Genomic DNA, 14,834 nt, shown 5'->3' with positions numbered 1-14,834 from the left:
CTAAAATGAAAGGATTGTAATGTCCGCAACACTGCTACTTACTCCCATATTTAATAAAAAAGCAACGTAATATAGTAGTAAGTAGCAGTGTTGCGGACATTACAATCCTTTCATTTTAACATGACATCAACCATTTAAAAACAAAAACCTACCGTAGGTCATTTTTACCTACCGTTCCTTTCGTTCTGCATATTTTACGATTCAAGTTACTATTAGGATAGGTTTAACATCCGATTCCCTCCTTGAACTTGTACTTTGTTACAGTTACGTTTGATTACTTAAACTCGCATTATTGTATTTCATTCTAATGAAACAACTGCAAGTGCTGAATTACAACTCACTTTATTATTAGACGAATTAAAACTGTTGGGTAATGCAGCAATTTTTTATTTGGTCAAAACAATCAAAAATACATTTGAGTGTGTTGAAAGTCATGCTAACTTCACTGTGCGTTAGCTTGGTGGCTAATATGAGACAATTGTCATAATAAAAGCTGGATGACTTGTGTTGCTAAATGGCAAGCAATTAACATTGCAAAAAACATTGTATGGTGAATACAATGCGGTTTTATTTGTACTGTTACTAAAAATAAAGCTCTTTCTTGTTGAGCTAACAATGATTCGTTTTCTGCCAATAAAGGTATCCCAACAGTTGCTCACCTGTCTAACACATGATATATTAAAGCGTCTTTTGGTGTTTCCATGGTTTCTACGAACGTAAAACCGGAAATCAAGGGAACGTCAATATGACGTTATTGACAGGCGACAAAATGACACGGAACGTACACTGGGTAAAATAGCTGATTTCTCTGGATTTAAACATTGTTGGAAACATTTGGGATAATCCAAGTACACAAGTCAACAAAACATATACTCCAGATATTTTACTCAAAACAAAAGCTTAACATATTGTGCCTAAGTGTTTCCAGCATTCCTATTTTCAAAACAAAAAAGATTTTCCTATGATAAAACAAACACGAAAACTCTGTCGTCAAGTTATCCAAAGAAAGAAGTGGAGTTATCCAAAGAAAAGACATCCTGACTTTGATCATCATCTGAGGTCAGGATAAACAGTCCTTCTTAATGAGTGCAACTGTTCTTTTGATGTTACATATATGATTAACACCAGGGGCTCGTTTTTGCAATGCGTCACAATTTGCCATGGACTAGTAATGTTTTAGAGGCATGTGGCCACTGCTGATGAGAGGGAGACAGATTAAGCCTGTTAAAACAATTAACATAAAAAAGCAAATGACATTAAAAGCGAAAGACATTCCGGCCCTCCTTTACCCTTGACATTCACTCAGTCGGGCGCAAGATGAGTTGCAAAAGGATTTAATTTGAGAAATTACATAACAGCAGGACTCAGGAGCCCCACAGGTATCGCAGACTGAATCTCTCCCTTGCCAATTTAAAACATAGACGTTAGACAAAGAGGGCGTGAGGCTTGGAGGGATAATTCAGTCTTGCACTACGCCTACAATGGGATTTGGTTCACAGATCTATTTGGCCTCCTGCGGAGGGGTTTCGAATGGAAGGACACGGCGATGTGCCTTTGCAAAAAAACTGAGTCTTATTTCACACAAGGATCGGCCCTCATCACCACATCAAAGACTCCTTAATGCATTAGCATTCGACTGAAGTGAGCTCGAGCTTCTGCTACACTACACGACCACAAATGATTGCCAGTTAATGGCCCCAGCTAGACATCCAAACACACGAAACCGTGCCGAAAAGCCTCAAGCCAATAGTTCATAAAACTCTGGATGTTCTGATATAAATCTGGCAATTAGGCAGAATCTCAGACCTTACTGACGACGATCCAAAGGAACCATTTCAGTCCATACAGCCTCAAAGAATAATCTTTCCATCATGTATTGGTGGCTGACATTTAATTTCAAAGTAATTCAAGAGAAAGTGTAATATTTACTAGAGATGCACCGGTCAACCAGTCAATCAATCGACTGGTTTTTTGCTTCAAACACATGATTGGCGACAGGCCACTTTTATGTTTTATGTTGGCCGATCTCTGATCCGGACTTGCACACAAACTGCATTGCAATCATTTCTCAAAATTATGTTTTTGTGGAAACATTACAAAGTCTGTAAACAAGACGTTAACACCAGAGATGGGACACGCTGAAGAAGCAAGCTCACTGTTTGCGATGCTCGAAATATTGGAAGAAAAATAGAAATAATGAACTGGGGGTGGCAGTTTATATGACTGTCTCTCTGAAGGGAACTGACTGTCTTCAGAAAAGTTTAAATGGATTTTCTTTTCATCTTACCTCCGTCTAATGGCTAAAACGCAAGATTTCATCACCAGAATTTTTGTAACCAGTTTACTTTGTACGCTCATAGCACGCATGCTCAATGAATTTGTTTTGCACTAATCAGTTGCTCCACAAGGTGGCAACATTGGCCCGGGCTGTTGTTTAACAGTAAAAAACTAAACTAAAGAGACAGAAAAACAACAATAAAATACTGGAGACTGCAACAACAGTCGACCAAATTGACAAACGCTTGTGTTGGGGGGTTACAAGATTGCAGCAACTTTAGTTTAAAATAATACAAAGACGTTTTTATTGGTCATAACTTCTGGAGAAAAATAGCACAGATAGATAATAAACAAGGATTAAACTTTCTAGATACACGTGTCAACCCCTGCATTTGCGCACACTATATGGCGTATACTTTGAAAGGCTACTCGTTCAGAATCAGATCAGAAAGAGCTTTATTGCCAAGTGTGCTTGCGCACACACAAGGATTTTACCTTGGTATTGAAGCTTCCAGTCCACACATAACAAGACACATAATAACATTTGGGAATAAAAAAAAATAAAACAAAGTATAAAGGCACAGATAGGTTAGTCAGAAACATTTACAGTACTGCGAGTATGAGCCAAGGCGAAAACGGCATCTTTGTTCGTCAGCATTTTGTTTCATTTTCATGGTAACTTTAAGAGTAGAAGACTGTGGTTTGTATAAGGTTTTTGTTAGATTTGTATTTTTTTTCACAGGCCCACAGTAGTGCAAATCAGGATGACGTGCGGCAAAAAAAAAGTTCCCTCAATAACCTTCTTTCCCTGTTTCTGCTCTGTTGTTTCCCACTCTATACTATAGCTATAGTTGAGGCCGGGTCAGGTGTGCAGTAGTTGTGCTCGACACAAATGAAACATGAGGCTGTTGAAGCCTGCACTGGCAGTCTTATACACCTGTTACCAGTCTTATTAGGAGGTAGAAGCTGTGGCTTGATTTATTTCTCAGGCATTAAAATGGATATGTGGAGGAATTGATTTGACCAGTGTGGGAACTGAGGCTCAATAATGCTAACCTGCCATTCTTATTTTACATGCACAGGCTACAGTGAGAGTATTGACATGGAGTCAAGACAGCACATTTCTGAAACATCAAAGCAGATTGTTCTGTATGGATCAGTCCGAGAAACTCAAAAGCAAGTGAGCTTCAAAAACCATGTTACATGCGGTAGACTGCTTGTGTAGCAAATACAAAAGAAAAAAATACATATTTGATGTCACTATGGGTATATTTTCTCACTGTGACTTTTTAAGGACTACACGACATTCCTCCCGGGTTAGTGACATCATGAACCCTAAAATTTACATAAACCCCACCACCAGAACACGATTTATAGATTATCAAGACAGAATATGCTAATCAATTACTAAAAGATAACAACACATAAACTACATAAATTAACCAACTAACCATTCAAAAATGTTGTCTACATGTTGTCACTTCTTCTTGAGTCTCTCCATCTTTCTGACTTCGGTTTGAACATAAAAGGCTAAAAGTGTTTGAAATGTTCAGTGCATGTCTGTGTGAGGTAAAAGGACACGAGCCCCCTGTGCTGGGAGAAGTAGCTCATTTGCATTTAAAGGGACAGACAAAAACTGTGTTTTTGCTCACCCTCAAAAAGTGACACCTTTAAAGGTGCTGTATGGAGTTTTTCTACTAAAATGAATCCATTTTTTTTTACCTGTGTGTGAAGGGGTTGTAATCTCACAATAAAATGATCCACTTGGCGGGTTTTGCTATTACCTCTGAAAGCAAGTATTCTTATTTCTATGTTAAGTCTCCGGGTCGGATTTGCCGCGAAATCCAGTGCCGTGACTGAGACCTGCATCCGCGCTCCCGAGCGTCTCGCCTCTCGCCTCGTCTTCTGACTTTGCACTCAACAGCGACGACACAACTTTATGACATGGAGTCTGCTAATACTAGGCAACGACTAGCACAACACAGACTCCAACGCAAACTCCACATAATAATAAAAAACAAAAGAAAGCACGCGCACGAGCACTTGCGCTTGTAAACGTATTGGTTGCAATCTGAAACATCACCGCTAGATGCCACTGAAAACTCCATACAGCACCTTTAACATGCTTGCTATATAAAAATATCTGTGGGGTATTTTGAGCTAAAACTTCACATACTCTGGGGACATCAAAGACATCTTGTGAAAAGGGCATTACCACCCCTTTAAGTCCAAAGTATAGTTTTTTTACGCAAATGCTAGCGGATGCATACAGAGGCTATTTCTCTCTTGAACCGTTAAATGCCTTCCAAGTGCACCCTACTGTTTAGTGCAATGTCGTTCTTTGTAAATTAATGTAGTTTATCATATTATTACTCTCAACTGCATCGGCATGACATCAGAGCCAGGCGGACCGCAATCGGACACTTTTCTTACCGGCATGCATCTCGCGCTGATCACCGGAGATTGGTTCTGCGCAGATTTTTTTCTCATCTCAAACAAGCCTACTGATCCGAAGCGTGATTCAAAACACCCATGTCACGTGACTACGGCTAAATGAAGCTTCGGAGTGTTTCACAAGTGTTTCGACAGGTGGCATGGTCCTCCGAATCAGTGTTTGATTGACAGGGTCGGGAACAGACCACACAATCGCACATCTGTATAAAAGTGAAGTCAACGCATCTTAAATGTGGGTTTTTGTGAGAGGAGTTTGATTTTGAGATAGCGGATTTTTTGGTGATATAGTGACATTTATAGTGCGATTTATATTTAAAACCCTTCAGTTATATTTAGGCTAAGGCTTACATTTAAAGTCCGCTTGAACCGGAAGTTGCAAACGACTTTTCTCAAGTGTTGTGACGCATTTCCGAGTGAAAGGGTAGGGAATATTGAGCAGAGGGCAGGGTTTTACTTCAGCGCTCCTCCTCTCCATCTCTCGCCCATAGCAGATTAACGGTTTGAGGGGAGTGGTTAAGCGTTTAAGAAACCCAAGCCTTCAAGCCTACGTCATCAGAAAAGAGAACCATTCCAGACCCGGAAGTAACTTTTCAGACTTTGATTAAAGATAACTTCGGCAAACAATTTTTTTCCGTGTATTAACTTGCACGGATTAATTGTTCACCACAAGACTAGTAATATCCGCTAACAAAGTAAATAGGGTCAATTTTGATTTCATGCCGACTTTAAATGTACACATTGACTGATAGGCAGACAGAGTATAGTGACACATTAATAGATGCAGATAGATAGATAGATAGATAGATAGATAGATAGATAGATAGATAGATACATAGATACATAGATACATAGATAGATAGATAGATAGATAGATAGATAGATAGATAGATAGATAGATAGATAGATAGATAGATAGATAGATAGATAGATAGATGAAAGCCGCGTTTCCACCGCGGGAACTTTCCCCAGGAACTAGGAACTTTGGGGTGGTACTCGGTGTGTTTACACCGCAGGAACCAGGGTCTAAATGAAGTTCCGGGTAAATATTTCCCCCTCCGAAAGTCCCAGGGGGGCAGTGTTTCGGAAGACACTGAAGCATCCCCGGGCGCCGCCATTGGCTAGCGGACCCCCACCTGCTGTTAGCATTCCATTGACTCCCATTCATTTTTGCGTCACTTTGACAGCGAATAACTTTACATCTGAGGCGTTTAAAGACACCGTTTGTCCATTGTTTATTTCTAAAGAAACACGAAAATGTATAAAAGGCTCCATTACCTTGTATCTTACGTTATGGCCCCGTAGAGGCAGTTTTTGTAAAAATAGGCTAACGATTGCGCCATAACCGTGCGACTCTGTCGCACAAGTCGAGAAATTACCGTATGGACAGGCAGAGAAGCTCGCAAGCAATCGGGAGGACGTGGAGGCATAAAGTCAAGGGAGAAGCCCATAGAGAGTGATAAAGTTGCTCCCGCTGCTAGCTCATGGACAGCTAATGCTCACGCTCTCCGTCTCTGAGAGATTCGGAAGGAAATGATTCAGATTTCTCTTGGCACAGCTACTAGAAGACCTACAGGTTGCTCACGTCACATCTACGTCGTCAAGCTCAGTTTGAGCCTGCGCAGTTCGCCTGGCGATCAGGAAGTGAGTGCTTCTAATTGACTTCACTTCTCTCCGTTGAAACCTAGGGGGTCGCTGTGTCCAGTTTATATACTGTCTATGGAAAGTCCCTGCTCGCGAGGTAGTACTTTTTCAAAGTTCAGGAACTTTCGGGGGTGGGACTTGTGCGCTGAACATGCTGATTGGTTGTGTTCACTCCGCATTTTGACTGGAGGACTCCACGCAGCATTCTATTTTAACCGGCATTTTTAAAAATCTATTGCGGTTCGTGGCTTCATGCATTAAGAGTTGTCTGTCTGCAAATATGGAATTGAATAAAAATAATAATAATAAAAAACAGCTGGAACGACGACGAGGTTCAGGCTTTATTAAGCGTATTTGTGTAACAGGAAATTTTCTGCGCGTTCGTCCCACCCGTCTTACATTCAATGTCCGCAATACATCACAAATACAACTAACGTTACAGCACAGTTTGAATCTCCTCCATACTTATTATAAATGTGGCGCTCAAAACTGTTCACTGTGCGTCACAGACTGGGAGAAGCAGTCGCGCGCAGTTTATAATCTTCCCGGTATTTTGGACCGCGGTGTGAACGCAGAAAGCAACCGGTCTGGGGCAAAAAAAGTTCCTGGGACAAATTGTTCCGGGTAATTTCGGTGGAAACGCGGCTATAGATAGATAGATATGCACAGTGAGTCTACAGGTTACAAGCTTCACATATTAGAAAAATACAAAAATAAAAACAACAAATTTTGAATGGCTCGTTGTCAAGGTTGTTTCAGATCAACACCTGCAAGTGACCACTAGGTGTCCCCGTTGAGACGGGTGTCGGATTGTTTCGAAGCTTCAACTGTTTCATGAAGCCTCGATATCTGCCCACCACTACCAACCAACCAGCCGGCGCCCGCAGCCAGAGTCTACCCCAGCATCGCGGGGTAAGCCATGCAACACACCCTACTTTTACACCACGGAAACAAACACTTCCTACCCATGAATTACCTCTCATCTACTACCATCTTCTGTCTACTACTACGCGATCTCACAGTTTGACACGTCTTTTTGGAAAGCACCACGTGGTGTCATGATCATTAACGTTAAGGGACTTAAGAGTCTTCGTATGATAAGAAAGCAGCCAATCATTACATGAAAATATAAGTTACATAGTAATTAAGATAACACTACTTACTAGTCCAGCAGCAGCAGGAGGGTCAAGTTCGGTGTTTGTCTTGAAGCCTTTCATTTTACGAAGCTCTCGCCTACGAGTAAAGGCCGAAACAAAGTTTGAAGGCCCATTCACACCGGACGATAACTAAGATAACGATATAGTTCTAAAAATCGTTCTCCATATTAAAGGATAGCAGAGTAACCACAGCTATAACAATAAGGATCGAAGGAACGATATCGTTGGGATGATTATTTTCAGAACGATTTTTTTGTCCAGCTGTCGGACGATAAAACACTGACAGCCAATCAGAATCAATTTAAAGGGCTCGCGCATTTAAAATGGTAGACATTGGAGAAGTTAGTCGCCGAGGTGACGTTACAGAGAAACCTACCACTGACAAGTCAAACTCCCTTTTCAAGGATATGTTTTAAAAAAATGGATATATGAAAAACAATCGGTCGTACCCTTGAAATAAATGGTGAGAAGTATTAACAATGAGATCATTATGCAGGGTAGCAAATAGTGTTACAAAATGAATTTGAAGTTGCAGTGAAAGAGGCGTTGTGTAGCCTAAAGGTATTGGCGTTTTTTAATCCACTATTGACTTCATCAAATTCACTATTAGATTAGATTGATTACTAGACTAGCTAGATCACTGTTTAGATAGATGTGCTCGGAATGTAGCATGCTGAGGACATCTGCTGATAAAAAACGTGTAAATGCAATACAAGAACAACAAAAACATGTTCAATGACATGTTATACAATTTAATAAAATGTAGGCCTAATCTGTTATATTAGTCAATGTCATTAAAGCTATTATTTTAGTACTTTTTTCTAATTTTGTGTTCCAAATTTGTAACAACTCAAATTGCTTTGTGTTTCATGTAGGCCTATATAAAATGAATAGTTTTATATTCCTCCGTCATTTTAATTCCATTGTTATTCGTAATGCTTCAGGGGATTGTAGTTATTATTTCCCTCATTAATATATTGTTACACAGTTTTGTACCTTTGTTTTTGTTTAAAATCTACTTCAAACCAAAGTTTGCAATGTAACTTGTGATTCGCCTCAGCTGGTGGTTTCCTTTTAAACCAGGGGTGGGGAACGTTAGTCCAGGAGGGCCATTGTCCTGCAGAGTTTAGCTCCAACCCTGAAAAAAACTCACCTGATTGTAGCCTTAGTGATCCTGAAGACATTGATTAGCTTGTTCAGGTGTGTTTGATTAAGGTTGGAACTAAACTCTGCAGGAGAGTGGCCCTCCAGGACCAACGTTCCCCACCCCTGGTTTAAACACTTAAAAAATATATATATTTGTTTTAATCAACATGGGGAAAATTAATGGAAAAACTATTATTAATAAGACCAGGAAATAACTGCTCCACTTCACAGTGGAATTTTCTGACTTTGGAGCGATTCGTTATTGTTTTAAATTTTCAAGCAAATAATATTTAAGCAAGGGCTGTCAACAAGTGTTTTATTTTTCTTCACTTTCTTCAGTTTGACTTAATTTGAATGATATAATCACGAGTGGTGGGCAGATCGAGGCTTCGTGAAGCAATGAAACAGTTGAACCAAATGTGCCATATTGTTTCGAGGCTTCTAATCAATCCGACACCCGTCTCCACGGCGACACCTAGTGGTCACTTGCAGGTGTTGATCTGAAACAACCTTGACGGGCCATTAAAAAATGTGTTGTTGTTTTTTTAATTGTATTTTTCTAATATGTGAAGCTTGTAACCTATAGGCTCCTCACTGTGCATAATGTTATTTTGATCCTGTGAAATTAATATTAATAAAAGAAATCAAGCCACAATGTCTCACTTTAAATTAAATTAAATAAAAAAATATAAATTTCTCTGCTGTGGAAGGACTTAGCACATTTATTTTTTTTAAAGATAATTTCTCCAGCCTTTGAAAAAAAACTCTCACAAGGGACACTTGTTGCTGGCATGCAAATATATTTTTTAGCTAGGACATACAAATGAGGAAAGATTAGGCTACTGCTCTCTCTTTCCAGTAAGTTAGTGGATCATGAGTTCTGGGCAAATACGCATCGTTGATGTATTAATGTGTCACTATATGTATACTCTGTCTGTCTTAGCCTATCAGTAAATGTGTTGTGTCAATTTAAATGTAGGCTAAGCCTAAATAGCATATAACTAATCAAATCGCACTGTCACTATATCACCAAAAATCCGCTATCTCAAAACTCCTCTCACAAAAACCCACGAGGTCAATATGCGTTGATTTCACTTTTATACAGATGTGCGATTGTGTGGTCTGTTCCCGTGTCAATCAAACGCTGATTCGGCGGATCACACCTGTTGAAACACTTGTGAAACACTTCGAGGCTTCGTTTGGCCATAGTCACGTGACATGGGTGTTTTGAATCACGCTTCGGATCAGTGTTTCGAAACATCTGCGCTTCGGGATCTCGCAAAGCTTCGGAACGACTGTTTCGCGTCAGCCATCCCTAATAATCACCCATTTATTTATATTTAATTAGCCTATACCTACTTCTGTTATAGTTTCACAATTTAAGAATAGCAACATTCAAATTAAGTTTGAACAGCATGTAAGTTATAAAAGTTAAAATAATCAGACAGTGTTGGTTCTTTGAGTTTATTTTCTTTGCCTGTGTTTAGTCCATATGTCCTTGGTTGCTATACGGTTTCAATTAGTTGATTGATCATCAGTCCCACATGGGCCTTGTTTTACCCCTTATTAATATCTTATTTATATTCCCTTATTTGGTTCAGTTCTTGGTCTGTTCTTGTTGGTGTTATATGGTTTGGTTTTCTGTTCTCCGGTGTGTTATTCCTGACCTGTTCCTGTGTGTGTTTTGCTCTATAAATAAATAATACTGCTGTGATTAGATTAGGGCCGGGCAACTCTGGCCCTCAAGATTCACTTTCCTGCAGAGTTCAGATCCAACCCTGACAAAACTCTCCTGCCTGCAGCTTTCTAATCCTGAAGGCCTAGCTTGATCAGGTGTGTTTGAGCTCAACTCTGCAAGCTCTCCCAAGCTCGTTGTGGACATAAATTCAGGCACTGTTAAGGACCCTGACTCGCTTCACATTGGGACACTGATGGCTCTATTTCAGGCGACATGGCAGCGTCCATGATGTACAACATCCCTACTGGTATTTATGAACAACAGCAGCACAGATCTTTCTGACATTTTTTAGTTTATTATTTAAAAGCACATTATGATGGTCGTAAATCTATTATAAATGTAGATTGTTTATTACCAGTGTAGCAATGTATGTTTATGTTGAAATATGATTAAATTATTATTTTTTTAAAAACCTCTATCGCATGTCATTATGTGTCGTGAGTTGGCTTGCAAGATTTGTTTTGCACTTCAGAAATTCCGATAAGGAAACAGTAGTGAGCATCGATGCTGCCTGGTTATCACAGTGCATTGTGGGACTTTCTAGGCAACGAACGTTTCAGTGCACTGGTAGGATTTTGCGATCGAGACATCCCTTAAAATGGCCGAGTGTCCTGACTACTGAAATTGGGAGCTGATTGAGACTCACCCATGGTCTTGAACGCCAGACACACTCTAGTGTTGAAGGGGGTGGACTGGAATAAACTGCTGCTTCAATGTATATGTAATGAGTGATTATAATCAAGGTATTAATCAATATTTTTTCTTCTAAATATCAAATGAGTTGAATGACTTCTCTGGAGATTTTACTTTAAGTTACCAGTGTGATTACTGAAATGTTATTTTCATTTCTTTAATGTATGTATTTGATATCTCAATGCAGTAACAGTGCTTGCTTATTTAGCCATGCTTCTAGAAATGAAATATAGACTTGTTTTGTGTTTGAGAAAGGTCTTTAACATGTTAAAACATATAGGGGTAATTGAAGCCAATAGTTTAAGGGACCATTTTTTTGTTAAAGCCTTATTTTCCAGTTAGATTAAAGTGTAGCTCTCCTTTAGAGAAAGAACGCATTATCTTTGTTTTGAGAAGACTCTCCTGTTTATAGTTAGAGCCTGGCCAAATCCAATCCTTGGAAAAGCTGTGTCAGTGTGTGTGTGTTAGTCTTCTTGGTTACAGGTTAAGGAACCACTGGTATTATTGGAGATTGACTGAGTTGTTGTTCTGGACATGTTGGCGCCCTGCAAACCAAATCTTTGACCTGGAAGGTCATGACGTGCCTAACTTCAGGGTCCGAGTCTCAGCTGCATAATCGATGTATGTTTCAGTCTATCTGTATACAGTATGTGTGGAAAATTACTATGTTTATCTATTTAGCCAATGAGAATCATTCAACCTGTAAGCAATGACGTAGCTTATACCTTGGAAATGGTATAACTGCTATGATCTTTGTACCTGTAAGAACTCCTGTGTGAGTCTTGAAGCTGACTTCTGCTGATGAAACTGCAAACTATCTTCAGTAAAACTTTTAGTCAATTTATTATAATTCTGACTCTGGGTCTTCTTTCAAACATCTTGTCCTTGGGAATTTACTGTAAAACCCCTTACAGTTTGAATCAAGCTGTGACAGCAAAATTTCTGCCAAAAATCTTGTCCAGTGTTAAAATCTGATCATTCAAATCAATTAAATCTGCATGTAGGAAAATAATCAGCATGTCTTATGCCAAAATTGCATTAATCATTGATTACAATAAAAACATATATTTTATTGGTATTTAATGTTCTGCGAGGCATATTAAATTTAATAATAAACAAATAATTATCTTATACATTTTGATAATTTAAATAAAGTCAAACTGCATGTAGGAAAAAAGACCAGGTTTCTGCCAAAATTATGATGAATCTCTACCTAAAATAACAAAATATGTATATATATATTTTTTAGTCAAAGTAAGTTTTTTTTTTATTGTCATGTATTGGGTACAGTGTAAATTACAATCAAAATCTTACTTGGGAACTATAAAGACAACATATAATGTGCAAAAATGAACATGTAGTGCCAACATAAATTACAATAGACTTACAAAACCACAAAAGGCTGAATGCAACATGCATGTATAAAGTTTAGGCTATGAAGTGCACTGTGAAGAGAAGGCACCAACTTCTGCGAGGACTTCAGATGACGCAAACTCTGAATCAACATGCACCAATGCTACAATTTTCTAATATGTTATAATAATTTGTTAACAAGTATTCATTACTTCAATGAGCTCATTGCTTCTGCCTTAAATTATTACATTGTTTAAATGGATAAATTGTTAGCTAACTGTGTGATGTAGGCTACATTTCTGAAATATAGGCTAACTGAGACAGTTACACAGATCACTCTAAATTGTAATGTGGACTCATGCCATTTCTGTAAAGCTGCTTTGAAACGATGTGTATTGTGAAAAGCGCTATACAAGTGAATTTGAATTTAATTGAATGTCAATAAATAACTGTTATGTAATTTAGTTATTGACAGCCCAATGCACACTGTTTTTAGCATGTGTTTATGAACTTGCTGGCCTGTTAAACTGTTAATGTGCCGCTCAGAGCGGGTTTAATCTCTGAGAGCACGAGTACCGTACGGCAGACCCCCGGAGGCCGACCCACGTGTATCGATTAACCCGTGTGGTGGATGCAGAGGAGACGATTAACCTCTGCTGTCATTTTACAGTCTGCTTCCCTGCATCGCCAAACGCAACACCCCCCTCTCGTTCTACTCTCCATTTGCACTGCGATAATACCAAAATCCTGCTGTCTGCCCAACTCCTCAACGCTGAGCCCAGAAAATTACCCCATCTTTCCAGCACAGGTTGATCGATACACTGCATATCTCGCCATGCAGACTCCAGCACATCTTCATTCTGCAGAGGCCTGACAAAACTTTTCAATTCTGACCCGCGCTGCAAAACACATCTCCTGGTAAGGGTTCATAGAGGGCCAGTGTTGAAAAGACTGCAAATAGGTTATCATGCTCAGAATAAAGCTCACTGCTGGGTATGTTTGGCAGAGACCGCTCCTGAAATATTCCTTGATGGCAGAAAAGAATCATAGTTGAATAGCTTATAGGAGGAATGTTGAAAGCAATCTCCAGGGAGAAAATATGCCCACTAACACCGGCATCGATCACATTGAAGATGACACAGCAGTAAGAAAATGAGACAAAACTCAATTCCAACAGTTCATATTCCATTTTTCTCCCTTGCAGCTGAGGACTAAAAGGGCAATTACCTAGCACTTCAGAAATGCCTCTTTCTTTACAAAGAGATAAAGAGAGACGTACCCCGGGCTTGTTGTTTTATTCTTTGGGGATTTGTCATATCTGAGACATTTAGCCATTTTCTCAACTGTCAACTCATCTTCTCACTCAGCTCCATCATTCTGTGGCAACATTCATCATCTCCCGATATCAGCTGGACAGTATGTGTGTGCGGCCTGAACGAAAGAAAGAAAAAAAAACACTCAATTTGATAGGCTATTTTGGTGCGGATTTCAGCTTCACAGTAGATCTCTCACCTCCTTGAATTTAGTATTCCACCGTAAATCTGCACAAAAGGACAGTGAAAGTGCAAACGCCAATCTGGCATGTTTTCGAGTGGGAGTGGAATGGCAGGGCGAGGGGTAGGTCACGGCAGAGGTTAGTGCTGAATTACGGACTGTCACTGCAGACGTCAGGGGAGCCTGTCATTGCTTCAGGCTGACAGACTCGGTGTCCCGACGAAGAGCACGCCGCGGTCAGACTGGACGGCCAAACGCTCTTTCTATAAAACAGAATCGGACTTTAGCTTTCCTCCTGTCAGTGCGTAAGACACGAGACAGCTTTAAATAAAAAGCACTTGTTATGGTTTAGTGAGAGCATCTTTATTACTTCCTCTTCCTCTGTGAGACAGGTACAGGATTCAGGCCATCATGTCACTGTTTGTTTCAATGAGAACACTATGCATGCTTTCGAAGTTTGAAATGAGTCATTAAAATGGTCTGATGAGGCTTGTCAAATGTAAAAAGAAAAAGAGAGAGAGAGTTATCAGTAATAACATAAAATCTATTCGATTTTAATAGCATTATGAAATATGAATAATAATAATATATTAATTATTAATAAATGTTTATTTAGAACAGTATGTATCTTTCATTTGCAGCAGCAGTAGCCTATATTGGCCATTACATCAATTATGTATTATTACTATACATTTGAATTTATATATTTTATGATATTATTTTACTAGTTTATAACATTATTATTTCATAATAAATTAGATTTCATTTTATTTTGAACAGTCATTCTCTTTCATTTGCAGCATATATTTTATAATGTTGGACATGACAAAATATAATATCTAAAATAATTATATATAATATATACAAATAATTGTATTTGT

The sequence above is a fragment of the Phoxinus phoxinus genome (genome assembly GCF_949152265.1).
Source record: "Phoxinus phoxinus genome assembly, chromosome: 12".
NCBI lineage: Eukaryota > Metazoa > Chordata > Actinopteri > Cypriniformes > Leuciscidae > Phoxinus > Phoxinus phoxinus.
Note: the sequence above shows the minus strand (reverse complement) of the source record.